At 35.6% G+C, this 18,092-nt stretch overlaps 1 long non-coding RNA gene across 2 annotated transcripts; it reads right to left on the minus strand.

Annotated features, from left to right (window-relative positions):
• Positions 1-8,347: 8,347 nt before the first annotated feature.
• LOC112937374 (uncharacterized) lies at positions 8,348-16,730 on the minus strand. Of its 2 annotated transcripts, XR_010738210.1 has the most exons (6): positions 16,597-16,730; positions 13,753-13,884; positions 12,951-13,380; positions 12,703-12,847; positions 10,377-10,518; positions 8,348-8,643 (listed from the first exon to the last, which is right to left on the minus strand). It is a non-coding gene; the product is annotated as an uncharacterized lncRNA (long non-coding RNA). The 2 variants fall into 2 exon arrangements; XR_010738209.1 differs by lacking the exon at positions 8,348-8,643 and having other exon boundaries at positions 10,056-10,518.
• Between the last annotated feature and the right edge of the window lie 1,362 nt (positions 16,731-18,092).

Genomic DNA, 18,092 nt, shown 5'->3' on the forward strand with positions numbered 1-18,092 from the left:
AGCAAGCGTAGGGGAATAGACGAAGGAGGAGGAGAAGAGCGGCGGGGTGACAGTGTGCCTACCCGGCCGGTCCAGTAGCAATGGGAGGGAGAAGAGAGAGGCTGGGGAATGGGATTCAGGAAGAGAGGCAGAGAGGTGAGAGAGGAGAGGGGTAGAGAGGGTACAGAGTGTCACATATGGCCCCACCTATTTTTTTTTTAAATACAGACTGGACTACCATGTAGGGCTAAAATTACTCCAGGTTGAGTTTTTTTTGGGGGGAGGGGTGGGTTAATTCATCTTTTATTAATAATTGAGGGTGAAAGATGTCTGGTTTCGGGTTTATGGGGTAATTCAGTCGACCGTAATAGTTAGGGGGTAACTTGTACTTTTCCTATTTCAAATAATTTTACATCATATTCTAGGTGTCAAATAACACTTGATGACTATATAATGCTAACTTAAAGCTCTATATGTAAAATAATTGAAAACAACACAATTTAGTTGTGTATTTTTAAGCAGATATGATTTAGTTTTAATATGTCTGAGATTAAGATTCTCATCTTTTTTTTAATTGTTAGAACTATTTCAATAGTATATGATAAGTGGGCAACCTAAATGTTACATAAATGTAAAAAATAATTATGAAAAATATTTCAAGCCAGTGATCTTGCTATAATATAACCATTTAGTCCATCATAGGATTTATGGTCATATATGTATGTTTTTCTCTTTGTCAAATAGTTTTGATAACAAATGAACAATCAATTAACATGCGCAATAAACTACTCATGATATATTTTTTTTATAGTTGAGGAATTCCAACTTATCAGACATAATTTGATGAATGTATGTCATGCACTCTATTGATGTGACTATGAATTATACTTCAATCAATTAGTTATTATAAATAAGTTTGGGAAAATAGATTCATTCTCTAAATTAATTAGTAAAGGTATCTTATGTGATTATGAAAGGCGTTGAAAAATACGATATGCAAAATTATATATATTTGTCAAAATATAACCAACAATATGGTCCTTTGGAGATTTTATCGTGGTAGTATTTTAAAAAACACTTTATTCAGGTAAGAAAATCACATATAGTACAAATAGAAATAAAAAAAACTCCATTATTCCATTATTGTTTTATTATCGTGACACATGTTGTTCTCATAAATTCATGTCATTGTCATAAATTTAGGGTTGTATGGTTTCATGTAATATGTCATAACCAGATATTAACTAAAACATGTTTAAAATAGAGTGAAGATCTATTTTGAAAATATAATCTAAATGTAAACATTTATAATAAAAAAAGTTAAGCAACATTAAATAAGTGTCCGCGCATATGCGCGGGCTATTTATATACTAAAAGTCCATTAAACTTCCTACAAACGCTCTCAAGCCGCCACGTGGCGCTCTAATAAATTAAAGAAAATCCTAGAAATTATAAGAAAAAAAGAAAAACATCCACCCCTTGATTTTCACTTAAATTGGTGGGTCCAATATTATACACCGTTAGATGAAATTGATCATAAAACAAACCAAATACTGTGGGGTCCCACCTCTCCTCCTCCTACCGCGCATGTGTGGGTATACGTACGTAACATGTACGTACGCTTCCTTCCCTTCCTCTTTTTTTTTTCCTTTTTTTCTTCTTTTTCCCATTTATATAATGGATATTTTTTAAATCACCATAATTTTACAAACAAACAAATTTACCATCATACAACTCACATGTAACTAAATTAGCTCTACAATTTTTGAAATAAAATTTACACCATTATATGTTACCATTAAATTAATAATGTAATATAATTTCCACTAACATATGTACTCATTATTTTATACTATTATTTTCAAATAATGCACTATTTTAAAATAAAGTTTACACATCTATATTGCGTACCTATCAAATAAACAATTTAAGATCTATATTAACTGATTTATACGTACACTTAAACTGATGGACCCACTATTTAAATCATTCGAACTATTTTTATTACATTGGACTATTATTCTCAAATAATGCATTCTTTCAAAATAAAGTCTACAACATTATATACTATATACTGTGTACCCATTAAATTAACAATTTAAAATCTATACTCACTAATATGCACTTACACTAGAACCACTAGACCCATTATTTAAATCATTTGATATATTATTTGCTAATAAATAAAGCGTCCGAAATCGTCTTTTTGGCCCGCTGCACAATGCACGTCTGCACCTTTGCCTTTTGCACGTGTGTAAAGCGTCGTGTCTGAGGCATCTAAGGTGATCACGACTGCCGCAGCACTACCGCTATGCCACATATCAAATCATATATGGAGATGATTAATTTTGTTAATAACATGGAAAGAAAATTAATGGTATGATGCAGCGAGAGAAGAATTAAACACTGTGGGTTGTGTTTTTTCCAACATTTAGCTCTGTTTAAGCTGAAACCGAGAGTTGATTACAGAATAATTATAATGTATCGTGTTATGTCATATTTGGATTTTGTACTATTTATTCATATAGGTGAAAGAAATTATTATATTATAAATCTGAGCACAATATTAACGAATATCAAGAGAACTCTTACAAAGACAAGGGTGTTATAAGGGAGTTTAAGACCCTCTTTTTTTTCTAGATTCCATAGTTGGATTTTTGTTTGCACGCTTTCCAAGTTTTTAAATGGTGTCTTTTTTAAACCACATTTTAACTTTTTAGAAGTCAATTTATTTGTTTATACCCTCAAATAGCTACAACATAAATCAGATAATTCATCAATTTCAGCTGTCCTAAACCCTAAGTAGTACGTATTTTTTTTTCATGCGAGTGATGGTGATCTGTAAATTGGGGATCAACGGATAATCAAAGTCGTAAGATGAATATGTAAGAGCTACTATAAACAACTGTAAATAGGTGTCAAAATTAATTGCTATTAATTAGACATCTAATGGCTTGCTAGCCACACAATTAATTTCTCTCTACATGCATATAAACATGCAGGAAGCTGGAACAAATATTACCATGTGCCCCATACATATATATTAAGCTACATGCATATAAACATGCAGAAAGCTGGAACAAATATTACCATGTGCCCCATACATATATATTAAGCGGTTAATATTTTAATTACATGTGTTAAGTCCTTTAAAATTTATTAAAATGCTCTCAAACTGCCACGTGGTGCTCTAATAAATTAGAGCAAATATTAGAAATTCTAAGAAAAAAAAGCAAAGTATCCACTGCTTAATTTTCACTTAAATCGGGACATCCAATATTATAAACTGTTAGATTAAATTAATCTTAGAACAAACTAAATACTACAAGATCCCACCTCTCGTCCCGTGGCATAGGTATGCACCTACGTACGTGGGTACGTACGCTTCCTCTCCCTTTTTTCATTTTTCCCTTTCTTCTTTTTTTCCATGCATACCCTTCTCTCTTTTTCTTACTATATCATGCGCCTTTATGGGACTATTTAATCACAAGAATTTTGAGTATCTTGCTCTCGCAATTTTTATTTGTGGCTATACTACACGGTAGGTATGCATATAGATGGACTGTATGATAATTAACTAGCAATTGTTTCTTATTTACTCGAGAAAAAAAATGATTCAAAAGTCGTAAGTACTTAATCCTTCTCTTACTCAAAAGTTTGTGAATGGTTTTTAAGATACCTTAAGAAAATAGAACCCTTAAATTATTATAAAATAATATTATCCGAACTTTAGTTTGCCCTTAATTTATGAGACAAAATTTTTGAATAAACAATAATCTTATCTTTTAATAATATAAGTGCCCACGCATGCGCGTGGGCCACCTTCCTAGTTTATATATAAAAGTTGGCTTATTTTGGGATGGAGAGAGCACTTCTCATCTATTATGATATATTTTCGGTTTAACCTCAAAACCTTAAAATACTAATAGATGCAGAAAATAGGAGAATTGACATCTAAAAAAAAGATATAGCAGTAGATTTGTCTTCCAAATATTATATTTAATTTCTTTTTAGTAATTTCATAATGATACGATTAGAGAAGGAAATGACCAAACATGTACATAACATACTATGTCAAAAATTGGTCCCAAAAGCCAGGAAAGATTCAAAATCATTTACCCACACTTATGGCAAGTTTTAGCTAGAAATGAACTTATAACCTTTGATGCAGAACCCCATTTAGGACAGGTGATTGAGAAAACATATGAACAGGAAAATGGTAGGCAGAGTCTCAATCCATTGTTCCAAATAACTAAAAAGATTTTCTCATAAAATTCAGATCCTACAAAATTCCTTTAAATATCCTTTGGTCCAAAAGGGGCCTAAACCCTTGAATTCCCTCAAAGCTCTATTTTCCACTCTGCAGTGCCTCTGTTTCTGTAGTTCTTGGAGGACTTTTCTATGGCCGCCCCTACAGGTGAAAACTTACAATTGCTCTTTGTTTTCAAATGTTAATTTTCTTGAAACATTGGAAGATAAAAACAACCGAATTTCGAGCCAAATGGCATATTTCAGCTATAATTTTGTCCAAGTTCCTATTTAAATTCTGGAAGTGGAGCATTGTCCGGTACATGCCTACATGGAATTTGCACATTTCTTAATTAACTCCTTTCTTGAACTGACTTATCGGAATAGAGTTTCCATTATCTATTGCAAATAAAAATAGTTGCATGCATTGGATTACTTAATTTCATGAATCATTGTTTGCAATACTGATGAACAATGCACATCGATTACGTACCTAAATTGGTTATTTATACATTTTAATGCACGTTTTGTATCCCTGAAAAAAAAAGAGTGCACGTTTTGTATTATTGATCATGATAACACATATGCCTAACTAATTCAAGGACTCATTGGCTTCATGACAATTATCAGCAAAGTATCATTTGAAAAAGAAAAAAAAAAGAGGAAAAAACGAGTAGTCAACTTACTAGTGCATGCCATGGGGAAGTCCACTATGCTGTACAGAGAGAATAATGCCAGCTATTTTTGCCTGCACAGCTGAATTTTGCAAGCTTCTGTTGTGTCACAGCTGATAGCCTACTACCTAATTATTCAGGGTTATGTACTTCGAATTTTTTGACCTTGTGCTAATCTTCGGGTTTTCCTAGTGGAACGCTCTGTTCCTTGTCAAATGTTTGCTGATAATGACGTTAGTACAACTTTGAATTGGTTGGGTTTTTCTGACCATTTGGTCAAAGTTTTTTTTTTCCTGCAATTTGGGTAGTTCTTTCAGTGTCAGTACTTTTGGTGATGTCTCCATGTTGTTTCTTATTTACCAACTTGGATCCTTTTGTCAGAGTTTTTCTGTTTACCATTATATGCTCTAAAGAATTTTAAATTCAGAAAATTGCGCTGTTTTTTCTAATTTCATTCAAAAGCAGGATCATATGAGTGATGCTTTATGACTTATATATGTAATCTGATTTTTTTTTTTTTGAGAGCTCATATTTTGCCAACAGTTTCATTCAGTCAATTATTGTGATACATGCGTAAGATGTTCAGTTATACAGGTTCAAGATCCCTTTGAGGCAGAGAATGTATTTCATCAATTACTTTCTTGACTCTTTGGAGTACAGTAAACCATTATAGGGATGCTTGTCTGTCATTGAATTTATAAAAAAAAAGATCCTTTGATGCACTCAGTGGGTGAGAGATACTCATCGGCTGTAGATGGTGGTGTTTTGGTGTCTGTTTGATACTGTTGGTACCCCTTTACTCTTTCTTGTTTTGTTTGGATGTTGAATGACATAATGTGATTGCTTCACTACGGTTAGTTAGGTGACACCAATGTATCAAACTATTTGGGTGTCATCCTTCAAACATTTAATTTTTCTCTGATAGGCAATCCAAAACTGTTCAAGAAAGAAAGTATCAATCAGAGAATATTTGCCTCAATAACTTGGCCCATTAAATGAAAATGCATTAGGCTTGAAAGACAATTTATTATATGAAAGGAAGTACATAGATACTTTTTATGAGGCGGTAGGATGGTCAGGGTAAATGTTTATGTATTTTTCCCATGAACAGAATAGATTGTTTCGTATGTTCTGTTGCCAGCTTTGTTTCCAACTTATATATCTCTGTACATGAATATGTCTCTTGATTTGTTTCTTTAGATAATGGACATTTCATTAAGTAACTACATGTCTCTCGATGCCTATACCTACTGAGTGCCATTTGATTCAGTGGGAAGATATTTTTGCAGCTGCAATTGTCAGTTGTTTCAGAAACCAGAACTAGATTATCCATTGAAAACTTCAGAGTAACCTCATGATCCTTCAATAATTTAATAGTGGCATCTGAAATCTATGACTTGTTTACAGGAAATAATCTGTTACCCACTTGCAATGCTTCAAGTAAACGTGAACAACTGGTTCTTGAGCATTTACCTAACTAACTGTGTTGAGGTAACCATGCAGAAGTGCAGAAACTGTTCATAATCTAGTTTTTCAGACCCTGCATGAAAGTGACTCGGTGATATTAATGCCGTATAGTTTTGGAAAACCTGTTTAAGGAAGTGCTTAAATGTTGTTGGTACTTGTTAGTGATGCCTTTTGGTTACAGTTAGTGTTTTTTTTAATCAAAATTGTTGACCCTGGCCCTCTTGGTTTGCTATCTGTCAATCTCACTGCTGGGCTTAATTTGACATGAACTGATGGTCAATTTATAGTGTAGCTCTTAAATTTAACATGGGTATGATACCATATATGTATACTTGATTTGTAGTGCCTCTCAATGTTATGAGTAGAGCGTTCTTAGCTGATCAATTTTGTAGATGCTCTTCTCAATCTCACAGTGCAATTACCATGACCCTAATTGATTACCTGAAATGCATTCTCTGTAGTGTTGCCAAAATGAAACCATATAATAATCTGTCCTTCCTACCATGCATATGCTTCACACCTTGCTGCAGAAATGTTGTTTTCTCCCATGTCACATTCCTGATGCACTTGCACGGGTACCTGACAACCCTTGAAGACATTTCAGCCATTTTCAGGTTAATTTCCAGTCAATAGCACCATTAAGCCTGACCGTCCTATCAGGTACATGTCCTTCTCCTTGCTGCATCCCCAGCTGCACCTGGAGTGCTGCATTGGGGAATCTGAGAATGTCTTGTGCCTTAAATTAACACCATATCATCCATCGGTGCGAAGTCGATCGTCACGAAGGCGTGATCAGCGATCGTACCTTTGATGATGGGTGCCCAAGTACTGGTTTCTGTACATGTTCTTGGAGGTGGAGATGGTGGTTGAAATCTCTCAGAGAGAGGCACACTCCCACACACCTCATGGCAGCATGTCACCTGTTCATCTCTCTTTCAGGAACATCTTGTTCTACATACTTACATTGCTCAATTTTGAGCGATTCGATCTAATATGCGGTTTTCGCTTTCGGAGAAGGCGTCCATTTTCGATGATCATACCTTCTTCTCCTCTTGCAGCTGCTGGGTGCCTTGACTTGCTAGGAAATAGTTTGCAGCTCCTTTTCCATGGATGCTGACCTCCTACTGTCCCTTAGCTGCATTCCCTTTCCATGATGATGACATGCTACTTGAACACTTTTCATCAGAGTATCAGATTCTGCTGCAAGGTGCTTCCCTCTCTGTGTGCCACCTTGCAGCAACATTAGGTCACTCACCCCCAGTGCATAAAATCTATATGATCTTGCAAATTGTGTTTTCCTTTTTGAGTTCAATGTCTCTCAGACAAGTTAGGCTGGATCGGTGTTATTTACCTTATCTTTCTTTGGGTAAGGAAAGGAAGAACTTTGAAGCCAAGACAGGGTAATATAGAGTAGTAGGAAAGTGGAGCTGTTGCATCTCCAAACAATTGGAACTTGTGTTTCTACTTTGCCGGCATGAAAGCAATTTTTAAGCAAGTTTATCATGAATGCCCCGGCATTGCAAACATGGACCTTTTTTTTATCTAACAAACTCGGTGAACTTTTTTTTTCGGAGCTTCGAAAATGGTTGAGTGGTATGGTTCAAATAAGAGTAAAAAACAATCAAATCTTGGGATTTCATTTTTTTTCCAATAAAACCCAGTAAAAGAAGGTGCAATGGAATTTCAGTAGAAGGATGCAAGAAAGAGAAAGTTCTACAGGGTGCAGAATATAGGCTTCCTGCTAGTAGCTGCTGCACACAATGTCATGGGACTGTTCATGTGCTTGGTTCATCAGGGAAAATGATAAGACATCTGCACCAATTATTGTGAGTGCCTATCTAACTTTGCATGTTCCTGTTTACATTTTAAAATTTCTTTCTTCATTTTTCATGGAAAAAACAACAGCCTAATCAATGCCTGAAGTCTGAACTCTGTTCTTCTCTACGTTATTACTGTTTCAACAGGATGGCACAGTGTTATTGATGGTAACGGTTTTCTCTATCTGTTAATCTGACCTGCTACATAATTGTCATCATTTTTCTTAAATCTCCTCCATTCTGGCACCATCAAACCAAAATCTCTTTAGGAGAAAAAAACCAATCCAAAAGCAAAAGTTAATTTGAAAAGAAACAAATATGAAAAACAATATGTTACTACACATCAAAGGACAACTAAAATTGTGTGCATGAAGACGTAGGTAGATATTGTGTCATACTGTCATAAGCAAAGGCTCAACCAAACGCCACTAGATAGATAGGAGCATCATCAACTTCACCTAACAAAGAGGCAACAGTATCACCGGTGGAGATGATGGATGATGAGTAGTAGTAGACAGGCAGCCTTCCAATGGCTAATGCACACAATTATAGCATAATTAACACACCAAAAGAGCCATGATTAACCTAGAGAGGAATCATTTGGTAATTGGAGGAGAGGGCTCATGAGGAAATATGCCCAAGTTTTCCTTTACTTCCTCTCTTTTCTCCAGAAAAATATATGGTGTGATTTCTCCTTTTTTGTTATTTATATGTGATGCATAGACCAAGAACAAAAATAAAGGGTAATGTTATACAGATTTTTCTTTGCAAAATATTTTTCAAATATAAATGTTAAGTACCATTGTATTTCTATTACATTGAAGACACATTGCATATGGTGCCCAATTTTTATGCATTTGAGTACCTGATGGAGACTACAAATACAAAACATACACCCACGATGTTCTAGTAATTTTGCCAGATCTTTCTAAATATTTTTTTTGAAAAGTATACTATCTCAGTATTTCTTTTCGACAAAAACATTTTTTCCATACCATCACAAAATGCAGTTTGGGTAGGCCTAGATGAAGAAGGTTTCTTATTCAACAGTATCGGATTATAGGATATAAGGGGTTTAATTTCATTTTTTTTATAAAAGATTTATATAAAAAAGTGGTGTTTTAGATGGTACCTAATTCTGAGGCATTGAGTACTTGGGATGCAAGGGTACAAGTACAAAATGTGTAAGACACATGAGGCCGGAGAAAGTGGTTGTGAACTTGTGATGGGATGTTCGTTAAAACTTAAAAGTTGTGTCGCCTTAATATTTATTTATTTAGCACTTCATTGAGGGCATTTCTTAATGTTAATTATTCGCATAGTCTCACGTGCTGCTTACATAAATAATATAGTCCTTATTAAGGGAATGGGGAATGATATTGATATATGTGAGATGTCATTAGCTAAGCTATTAAATACAGGGACTTGGTTCCTCTCCAAAAATATATATATACAGCGACATTGCTGCCGAAATACTAATCATGAAATTATATTTCATTGCTTTAATCACGTGTTTTCAGCTTATAAACAACAGCAAAGGAACTCAACCATATTATAAGAGAGTTACTCCCTCTATCTCAAAATAAATTGAGTTCGAAATTTGTTTCAAAAGCTTAAGTCCGTAAATTAAGAAATTTTATCCATTCAGTATCCTTTACTCATACATCGATACTACTTTTACTTTGCCTTTTTTACACCACTCATTTTTTCTTGGGATGTAATGGTTCGATTTATTTTGGGACTGAGCGAGTATCTCTGAATCAAAATGTTCATCTTAGTGTAAATTGGATTGCCCAACTTCTTTATGTATATTAAGGGGACATGGTTTCTCTAGTATATATACTCCGATAGTTCTATTTTACTTATTGTTTAGATATTAACAAAGTCTTCATTAGACATTGTTCACTACTACATTTACAATATTATTAAAATGCTATACAAAAGTACTTTTATCATGAACTACTAATTACTCTGTGCCGCTGCACTTAATTTAACTGTTGTGCAGCCAATACAAACAGTGTGTTGTGTCTGCAGCTACAGCGGCTACGGCTGCGTGCAGCGGCTGCCCTGACCAGCCGAAAATGCCCAATATATGTTTATAGATTAACTGTGATATTTGTTTGTATGCATGCATTCTAAATCTCAATTAGTTTTTTTTTTTGCTAAAACGAATTGCACATAATGTACAAACCTCATGTTGTTGCACTCTAAGCATGTATTAGTCTTCAATTGGCCGCCGACAGGCAGGCATCAAATCGTGAACCGGAGGATGTTTGGTGAAGCGTACGGCATCAGGACCATGAACACTTTGGAACGGAGCTGCCTAGTAAATACTAAACAAAACAAAATAAGTTTAGGGAGTATTAGCATGTAGACGTCTATTAAAAAGGACTTTTAAATTTGGTTTCTAAAGAGAAGAAACAAACAAAGGGTCGACGCAGAAAAGGACATTACCGTGACGGCTATTGTTGTATTTTAAATTTGATTGAATTCAGTGGTTTTACTTTCTTTGCAGAAAGGATGTTGCTCATTAGCTCCTTGATTAATGGACATCTAAGGCCTCTTATATGGTTAACAAATCACATCAGCCCAAAAGTAGTGTAGAACCATCGATCGTATATAGCAGGCCAAATGGCCAATATATATATGGAAAAGTAGACCATTTTACACCCTAACTAACTAACTATAACTATATATATATATATATATATATATATATATATATATATATATATATATATATATATATATATATATATATATGTGTGTGTGTGTGTATATAGTTATTCAGCACATAAAAAAATATCGAAAAACGTAGGCATTAGGGAGGCTTTTTTCTTTTTGCGAGTGCAGCTTATAAGCCAAGAACACTTGATCAAAGCAAACGGAAAACCAGTTTTAGACTAAGATTTTCATACTTTTTCTCTTGGAAGTCTAGCATGAGCTGAGCGACAGAAAAAAAACTAAATTAATTCTAAAATTAAGTTTTAGAATTGAAATTTCAAATTGTTTGATGTCATTTCCTTTCAACTCCTTGGTGTAGAATCATTAGGTTTATTGTGTATTCCATATAGTAGAAAAATTTATTCTAAATCCCCCAAAAAATGCACATGATAATTTTATACATGACTGTATTTTGCTTAGGCCTCTTCTAGGTTGTAGCACTGGCCTGTTGATTAATTCTGGCGAGCCAGGCCCAACGTTTTAGAAAGCCGGTATTGCAGAGATACTGGCCTTGGCCTGAATTTATCAAACATAAGTTCATATATCAAATATCTAGGCCTAACAAAATGTAGCTAATTTTAAATTGAAATTTAATATATTTCTACCTATTTATTTTGGGTTCAAACGACACCAGCCAAATTACCAGTTCACCACCGTTTTTTTTTTAACCTAGGCTAGGACTTGCAAGCATCAGTCAGGAAGGTCTGGGATCAAGAGGTAAACAGAGCAGACTATGATTTGTACAAATAAATAAATAAAAAAAGACCTCCCTAGGACAAAGAAACAGATCAGACTGTGTGTTCGCACCTCCTGGTTGGGAACACTTCCCTCCATTAGGAAAAACGGAGCATGCCATTAGCACGTCATTAATTAAGTATTAGTTTTTTTAAAAAAAATAGATTAATATGATTTTTTTAAAACAACTTTCGTATAGAAACTTTTTCCAAAAAACACACGTTTAGTAGTTTAAAAAGCGTGCGCGAGGAAAACGAGGAAGATGGGTTGGGAAAACTGTGATAAGAACACAACAGAACCGAAAGCTTGTCAATTTCTGAACAACTCCCTGCCACTTTCATTATACTGACACTCCAGCATGTTTGAAAGATCCAGGTTTTAAAATATTTAAATGGCTATAAATAAAATATTGTTATAAAAAGGTTAAATAATAAAAACAATCAACCAGACCAGGGTGGACGAAATTGTGCAAAAAAATATCTTTGAGATCAGTTTTAGAATATAATGAGATTATTTTATAACTTGTAAGTCACTCAATGCTTCTAGGAATCTGCTCTACTCATATTTTTAAGACGTGGAGAGAATTGATTCAACATGATCATGTGCAAATACATTGAAATGTGTCATGATTTATCAGTAAGATAGTTAGGCTAATACAATTTCAAAACTAAAATTACAATGATAAGATTTTAAAATGCATAAATATTCCTCTATTCCAAAATATAAGGATTTCTGAGTTTTATATCTTGTTTAAAAAAAAAAAGGTTTCTACCACTATTCACAGTACTACTTGTCCCATCAATCATTTCTCCAAATTTCTCCCATCTTACCCCTACCTACCCTCTCACCTCCATTATTTTTGTTTTTATTGAGAGACACCGAAGTCTTTTCTCCTTAATTTTAATCTTTGATAAACATCCTAGAAATGTTTATATTTTCAATGGAGGGAGTAGCTTATAAAGAACAAATGCATAGACTAATCTACATTTGACCAATATGTGCTGTAAATTCAGGGACCACAAGACCATAATCTTCAGTTCATGTTCAGTACTGCGTACCTAATGAATCATTCCCAGTTTCTTCTGCTGTAATTGAACTATTTATTGCGAAATATGTTCCCGCGCCCCAAACACCAAATGGACCCAGCAAGGAAAACTCATCCATGATTCCTGCAAGAATGCAGGGTTGTGCACCCATCCAAGACTGCAGATGAAAAAGAGTAATTCAGCAAAGAGTCACTGTCAGATCACCAAAGTTGTAGAAAATGCAGCATTGAGATTTTTGCCAGGCTGAAGGATTGGCTCACCAAATTTTATTAAGAGGAAAAGGAGGGTTACAAGTGTTTGCAAGATCGACATTAAGCTGTCGAGGTGGGGTGACAACTGCACCGGTATTAGCCCCCCAAAAAAGACAAAGACATTGCAGGGGTTTCAATTAATCACACTCTCAAAAAATTCATGCTTCCTTCCAAATGATGATTTCCTCTCTTATATCGTTGTAATGCAGCACTGGGATCTCCTAAGCCTTGCCTGGCTGCATGCTTACCTTGTGTACAGGAAAGAATGAAGGTTAGCAGATCGTCGAACCAACACAAATGGTTACAACTTACAAAGACATCTTATCCTGATCGTTTCGAAGACTCAGGCACATTGGTCTTCAGGGCTGAAGGGTTCTCTGTTGAAACTAAGATCCGGTACAATCTTACAATGTTGTGTCGTCCAACAGCACCCATATTACTACATCAGAATAAACGTATGATTCAAGAAAGCAAACATGGTATTTCTGAAGAACCAAAACAAATAAGTGTATGTGTGATTCTTTTTAAAACTTATCAGGTTAATCTAGGAACAAAATAGAGGAAATGTACATGTTAGGTTAGAATCTAGAACTGCTGAGTCAAAAGTTCTCACCTTAATTAAGTTTAAACTGAATGCAAATTGACAAGTTTGATATCCCAAGATGATGAATTTACTACTAGTAGATATGAAATGAAAACTGCTGCATACATGTATGGCAACTCAACCAGCTAGTATGGGGAATGGGTATGATCATTGCTGGAAAATATATGGCAGCTCGTTATGTACCAAGCAGAGAAGTTGACGAGATACCTTCAGCTTCAAAGAAACTAGCTTGCTAGCAAGACCCATCTCTTTCTATTCTGAAGTATTGAGACATTCAAATGGTCTGACATGCAACTGTTGCTGCATGTGCTCTTAGGAGAATATCATCAATCAACCATTCTGATGCCCATCAATAGGGTAATTTCCATGCACAAATAAAACAATCATCCGGCTTAGAAACCATTAATTCACAAAGAAAACCATTGAAGGTTTTGCTCATGCCTAGCTATGTGGAAAGACTGAATGCAGAAGCCACCTCTTGTCGCTAGCAGTTTGGTGATGAATACAAACAAAATATTAGGGAACAGAAAATAGAGAAAAAGGGAAAAACGGTTCGATACATAGGTTCTATAAGCTGGTTCCAGCAGTAGTAATTAACTAGTCCAACTTTCCAACATCAGTATATGTCATTCTGTTGACAGCCCAAGTCTTAGGTAAGTATTCAGCACTCGTGACTTGGCAGATCCAGATGCAGCCACTCCTTATTCTAGACTCTCTCTTTTTTTTTTTTTTTGGAACTAGAAAAGCATCGCACTCCTTATTCTAGACTAGTCCAACAACAATTTATTGGGGGAATTACCACCTGATCTATGCAGTGGATTTCAGCTTCAGAAATTGCTGGTGAGAAATAACTACTTGTTGGGAATGCTTCTGCCATGTCCAAAATTGGCGTATGCTTGGATAGGGCAAAACCACTTCTCTGGTGACATTGCACAGGCGATTCGAATCAATTTACAGGGATGCTTCCTCAGGAGTTCTGTCAATTGGTTTTACTGAACTTCTTGGATCTATCAAGCAATCAGATCTATGGGGACCTCCCTACTTGCTGGTCAAATCTTCAACAATTGTTTTTCCTAGATTTGTCAAGCAATGCTTTCTCTGGCAAAGTCCCAACCTCAACAAGCAAAAGTCTTCCCATCTGCAAGAACTTAACAATGGTAGATCTCCGGGACAATAGGCTATCTGCTGAAATTTCTTCAAGGATATGGGAAAGCTTGCCTTCTCTTAAAATTCTTCAGTTATGCTCAAATATGTTCGAAGGATACATACCCTGGCAACTATCAAATCATTCTCAACTGCAGCTACTTGATCTAGCTGACAATCAATTGGTAGGTTCAACCAGCACACAGCACATTTTGCTAACTTCAGATCAATGATGCAACAGAACAAAAGGCTCAACATTGGATCAACATATGTTGCGTTCACATATTCAAATTACTTTTTGTCCCCATATTCTAACAGAATTGAACTAATTTGGAAGAGCAGATCTTATACATTTGAAAGCACAATTCCACTTCTGGCAGTTATTGATTTACAAGCAACATTTTTTCTTATGAGATACCTGCAGAGTTTGCAAACCTTAAGGGTCTCCAGTTCCTAAAATTATCAAGAAATAATATATCTGGCAGTATCCCAAATGATATTGGCAATATGAATGCCCTAGAGTCCCTGGATTTATCTTGCAATGCATTTTCAGGTCATATTACGACCAACATCTCTAGCTTAACATTTCTCAGCTCCTTACATCTCTCTAATAACCACCTGTCACTCTGTCAGGAAGGGCACCCACAGGTGGCCAGCTTGAGACACTGAACGATCCATCAATTTACAGCAACGATTATGGGCTTTGTGGAACTGTGTTGAGTGCATGCCCAATTGAAAGTTCCAGATTTGGATCTGAACCAAATAAGGATGAATTTAGGTCTTTACTAAGCCACAATCATAGGGATTGTTATTGGATTTTGGCTATGGTTTGACTCACTATTCTTCATTGATTTATGGAGGATTGCAGTTCTAACCTGCATTGATTATGTGCAGAATAAGATTATGCAAAGAATTCGGTGCATTGGCATCGATTGTGGTATTAACAATGTCGGAACGTAAGAGGATTTCTGGTAGTCTAATTCCGTACGGTGGTTATCATATCTGTCTACACTGAAAAACAATTATGAAACCATAGCAGAACCAAAGTAACTGTGTGGCAAAATACAACCACAACATCCTTATATTAGATAGAATTAGATTTATAGGGCAACTCTAATGCTTATAATACTTTTACAGCCCGATGTTTCTTTTAACAATGTCATGGATGATTCACAATAATGTTTCATGTCAATGATGTTTCTTCTAGGTAGAGCTCTCCTACCTAGATCATCCCCCTCTTGTCTACTCTACTCCACAAGTTTTGTAGCAGTACATCCTAGTGCAAACATTATAAACATCGACCTATTTCTCTAACATAGTTTAATTCAATCAAGCCGGTGCGCTAATACCACAGTATACTCTGGACCCCATAGCAACCATAAACAGAAAATATAGTATAGCTGAAATGAGGCAAAAGCGGCAACTTCATATAAAAAGTTCAAAAGGGAGCACCTCATTATTTGGGTATCCACCAGATGACAAATCATCAGAAAATGTGCAAGAGAATAGAATCAGTTACCAATCCACTTTACACATGTTTATAGCTTAATGATAGTCCACATCAAAACGCAATTACATGAAGCACACACAAGCGACATCTGCATAGCTATGGGGATTGTGGACACCTTGCCAGTTACCACCATGAAAATCTCATCTGAACCATGCTCAAAGCATCGCATTATTTCGTGAAATTAGTGAACATGCAGTTGGTCATTGGTTCAAACATTTCTACTCAATGCCTAGAAGTTTGAAGGGATCGAACAAAACCTCAACAGCAAAGAACATGAGCAAATCCTCCTAAACACGCAGCATCCTTAAGATTCCTAATCGTCCCCAAACGAAACCACATAACACTAAAAGCGTAAATGAAATGCCATTGTTCACCAATCCGGAGATCGGCCTACCTACCACGGGTAGATTGGGGTAGAGCGGACGCCGGAGAAGCGCCTCCGCCGCGGGCCGCACCAACTACAACGCCGCCGCCGCCGCCGCCCCATGAATGCGGCCGGGACGCCGGAGAGGAGGACGGGCTCGGCGCGTGGGCTTGGTAGTCGGGCCGGGCCCAGGGAAAGGGGAGATCTGGGCCACGAGTCTGTGGCCTGTAGGGCCACGGGCCCACGGTGCCATCTGGCAAGCCCTTGTATAACCATTTTAAAAAAAGTAGGGGCAAAAATAAAAACCAGAAAACAGAGGTAAAATCAATATTAGATATGAAATTACCCCTATTTCATTTTATTTGAAGATGTTTAATTAGGGGCACCTCATAATTTGGTTCATAGGATCACAAGCACATTGGCCCATGGTACCACCATTTTTTTTTTCAAATTTGATATTTGAATCAAAAAGTAGTAGAGAGTATATATTGACAGCGGACCACGGCTACGTTGGTAGCATATCGAACACCCATGTATCAATGGAAGGTAGAAGCCTGTCTCAAAAATATATAAAATAGCTAATCTATCTGTATTTATAATACTACTCTCATATTTCAACACAATCTTACATACTTCATTCCTTAGTCAGGATCATGTCGCTGAGATCCAATGTTCGAGATCGCTCCCCCCTCCGCCTTGCACTATAACCGCATCATCCCGCCTCCTATCTTCCTCATGATTCTCCTCCCCTTTCCTTCCAATTTTCCGTGCTGTCACCCACAAACTGCGACGATCTAATTGTATCAAGATTTAACCTCCCATTTATATGACCTCGTGCACCGTCGTGGCAGGGACCTCTATTGTCTACTGCACATCCGCGGTGGCATCAACCAACTCCTCTGCCGCAGCCGCCTCCAAATTTTCTAGTTTTCGTTATTTGTAAATAGTATTGTTATATGGATACTAAACTATTCTTTCAATACTCTTATTTTTTTTAATTCCGATGTTTAGTTATTTATAAATTGTATCATATATGGAGACTCTTTTTCCAATATTCTTTTCTTAATTATGGATTACCGTTATTTCTAAATTGTATTCTTACAAGAACTTTAGACTCTTCCCCCAATTTTCCCTTTTTTTTCTTTAATTTTGAATTTTACTTATTTGTAAATTTTTATTGCTATATGGATTCTAGACTATTTTTCTACTTTTAGTTTTTCTTTTTTCTTTAGTTCCTAGTTTCAATTAGTTCTAAATTCCTATATGGACTCTAAACTCTTCTTCCAATATTCATTTCTTAATTCTGAATTTTGTTATTTCTAATTGTATTTCTATATGGAGTCTAAACTCATCTTTCAATATTCTTTATTTTTCTAATTCCAAATTTCAGTTTTATATAAATTGTATTCCTATATGGACTCTAGCCTCTTCTTCCATTGTTCTATGTTTTGCTATTTTATATTGTATTTCTATATGGATTCTAAACTCTAATTTTTTCTTTATTTTGAATTAGTTCTATATTCCAGTTTA

The sequence above is a fragment of the Oryza sativa genome, chromosome 12, assembly GCF_034140825.1.
Source record: "Oryza sativa Japonica Group chromosome 12, ASM3414082v1".
Taxonomy (NCBI): domain Eukaryota; kingdom Viridiplantae; phylum Streptophyta; class Magnoliopsida; order Poales; family Poaceae; genus Oryza; species Oryza sativa.